Below are 3,291 nucleotides of genomic sequence, written 5' to 3'. Positions count from 1 at the left end.
CCTGGGCCATGGGGCAAGGGTGGGGGCGGGGCTGGCTTGCTGGGCAGGGGCTCCCTTGTTGTGGGCCCAGTGCACGGTGCAGGCAGCAGGTCTGGGGGCCAGGCGGAGAGGGGCTGGCGGCGCAGGGTGGTGGAGGCCTGCCCCGGGACTGTGGGGTTAAGTCCTGATACCAGCAGCATATCCCTTTTGCTCTGGGTGCGTGTTTGCCTGCAGGGCGGCCAGCGATGCGGGTGAAGAGACCTGTGGGAAGGCCCTGCAGTCAGGTTGGCCCTTTGGCAGGGTGGTTCGGGACACTGTCAGCGGTGGCAGGGGCTGCAGGTTCAAGTCCCCGAAGGCTTGAGTCCCCTGGTCACCATCTACTACGCAACCGTTTCCCCCTCCGGCGCTTGCCTTCTAGCTGGAGCTCAGGGGTGATCGCAGTTGCAAGACGGAGGGGACTTGAATGTGCAGCTCAGTTGGTAATGGAAAATGTCCTGAACCACCCGGTGGCTCGCCGGGTTTTTTTTTGCCTTGATTTTGGGGCCCAGGACCCGAAAAAGGAAAACCCAAGATGTTCAAAGTGCAAAAAAACCCCCTGCTGCTCAGTCAGGGAGTCACTGGCCCAGGCCCCCCCCACTACCCAGCACAGCCTCCTTGTGCACACAAGGGACTTGCTGAGGAGCAACAGGGCTCCAGCCAGGCTGGGGCTTGAACCCACCACCTTTGCCACCTAGGGTAGCACCCTTACCACCGGAGTACCAGGGAGGGCTGAGAGCACTTGCTGCCGTGGGCCCCATGAAGCGCAGCGGCCAGGCCCCGCCATGGGAGGAGGAAGGCGCCTCCCTGCAAAACAGGGGAGGCCAGGACCAGAACTTAGGACCTCAGCACCCATGCTGAGAAGCCCAGCACCGTACACCACAGGGCCTGGCTGGCTGACTCCGGGGCCCCTTGACTCTTCCCCTGGGGACCCCCACTGGCCCCACTACAAGGGGAGTCCCGGGAAGGCCACAGCCCCAGCCTGCCTCTCAAGGCCCGTACTGTCAGGCAGGGTCTGTGGGTTTGACTCTGCACAGGGGCAGCATCTTCTGGCCCCGGCTTTCACTCTTGTTTTCCCCAGCGGCGCTTGCCCAGCCGCTGCGAGCCAAGGGCCATCATATTTGCTATGCCAGAGAGGACTTGTTCCAGCCGCCCGTGCTCGAGTCCAGAGAGGTGGGCCTGGAGGCCGGGAGGTCTGCCTTTGCCTTTGTTTGCGGCCACAGAGCTGGTAGGAAAAAGCAAAGCCGCATGGCCTGTCCCCCTGGGCTTCTCCACTCCAGGGTCCCAGCTGCTGCACAAGCCCAGCCAAGGGGGTGCAGAGAAGGGGGGCTCAGAGCCCTCCAGCCACACGGGAATCCGGACTCCCAGCCTGTGCTGTGCAGCACCGTGCCCCGGCTCCCTGGCTCTGGGTAAGACTTGGGCTTGGGGGCAGCAGCAGCCTTGGGCTGCGCTCTGGGAGCTGGACAGCTATGTCCTGAAGAGCGCAGATATGTGGGGCCCCAGGGAAGACCTCCTGCCTGAACACCCTCCCCCAGGGCCTGGCTCAGACCAAGGTCCAGCTGCAGAGCTGCCTCTCAGGCCCCAAAGGGCCATAAGCTGGGTGGTCACTGGTCAAAACCTGGATCTGCACCCCAGGGCCTGCTGTCGTCATAGAGGGGTCCCAACACTGCGTCCAGGAATTTCTGCCATCCTAAGGCGCAGGAACTGCGCAAGGGGCAGGCCAGCAACACCTGCTGTGGGATGCTCTGCTCCACTCTGCGCTGGGGGCAGAGCCCTGCCCTGGCTGTTGGGGCCCACTGAGCCCCTGGGGACTGATGCTCCCCATTCGAGGCTGCACAGCAGCTCCCCTGCCCTGCGCTGGGTCACGACCACCCATGGTTGCGGGCTGGAGGCAGACCTGCCTGCAGCACCACCTCTGCCAGCCCCTATACCCTGTCCCTGGGCAGCTTTGCCCATGCGGGGTTTTACTGTTGTAAAAGGTTTACCTTTTTCCTGCGGAGAACTAGGAAGAATCTGCTGTGACTTGCGGGTGCCCTTGCATGCGTCTTTGCACATGTCTAGCCCAGCTGTCTTGGACCTGTTCCAGCGGGCTTTAAATTAGGCTCGTCAGGGGGAGGGGAAGATGAGGGTGGGGGAAGCTGTGGACTACCAAACCATGTGGCACCCTCAAGGACAGCCCAGCCTGAAGAAGGAGAACATTGGGAACCTGCAAGCCATGGGGCGGCCAGCACTACAGCACAGGTAAGCAATAAGCAGGTAAGCAATAAGGGGCCCTTTGGGAATCGGAGCTGGGGGGCAGCAAAGGCACCAGTCGCAGGGCTCAAGTGCCTATATACTAATGCTAGGAGCATGGGGAACAAGCAGGATGAACTAGCGCTCCTGCTTGCACTAAACACCTATGACTTAGTGGGGCTAACAGAAACCTGGTGGGATTCGTCCCACGACTGGCTGGTACACATTGAGGGTTATAGGCTGTACAGAAAGGACAGGGTGGGGAAGAAAGGTGGAGGGATGGCGCTCTATGTCAATGAGCAATATACATCGACCCTCATCAAGACGGAATCGGAGGAGGAGAAAGTAGAAGGATTGTGGGTTAGGTTACATGGGGGGCAAGGAGAAAGGGATTTGGTGGTAGGGGTCTGCTACAGACCCCCACACCAAGGGGAAGAGCTAGATTTGGGGCTCCTGAGGCAGCTCTCGGAGACCATAAAAACTAAGGAGGCGGTAGTCATGGGAGACCTAACCTTCCCAGAAATCTGCTGGGAGACGCAGACAGCAAATTCCCACCGTTCATGCAGGTTCCTATCCTGTGTACAGGACCTCCATCTGACACAGGAGGTACATGGTCCCACTCAGGGGGAATGCCTTACTGGACCTGGTATTGGCAACGGGGGATGACATGGTAGGGGACATATGGATCAGTGGTCACCTGGGGGACAGTGATCGCCAAATAGTAGAATTCATCATAAGACGCCAAGTGGGTATGGTAACTAATAGGGTGAAAGTGCTAGACTTTAGGAAAGCTGATTTCAATGAACTCAGGCAATTAGTCAAGGATGCACCGCAGAGTAGGAGTTTTGAAGAGATGGGAGCCCAGGAAGGGTGGCTGTGCCTTAAGGAAATAATCCTTCGGGCACAGAGGGAGACGATCCCGATGCGAGGAAAAACAGGGAAAGGGGCCAGAAAGCTTCCCTGGCTGACCAGAGAAATCCAGAGCAGCCTACAGGCTAAAAGGGGGGCATATAAAAAGTGGAAACAGGGAGAGATTACCAAAGA

The sequence above is a fragment of the Alligator sinensis genome, unplaced genomic scaffold, assembly GCF_000455745.1.
Source record: "Alligator sinensis unplaced genomic scaffold, ASM45574v1 scaffold569_1, whole genome shotgun sequence".
Classification (NCBI taxonomy): Eukaryota; Metazoa; Chordata; order Crocodylia; family Alligatoridae; genus Alligator; species Alligator sinensis.
The sequence above is the reverse complement of the archived record's forward strand: the minus strand, read 5'-3'. Positions refer to the sequence as shown.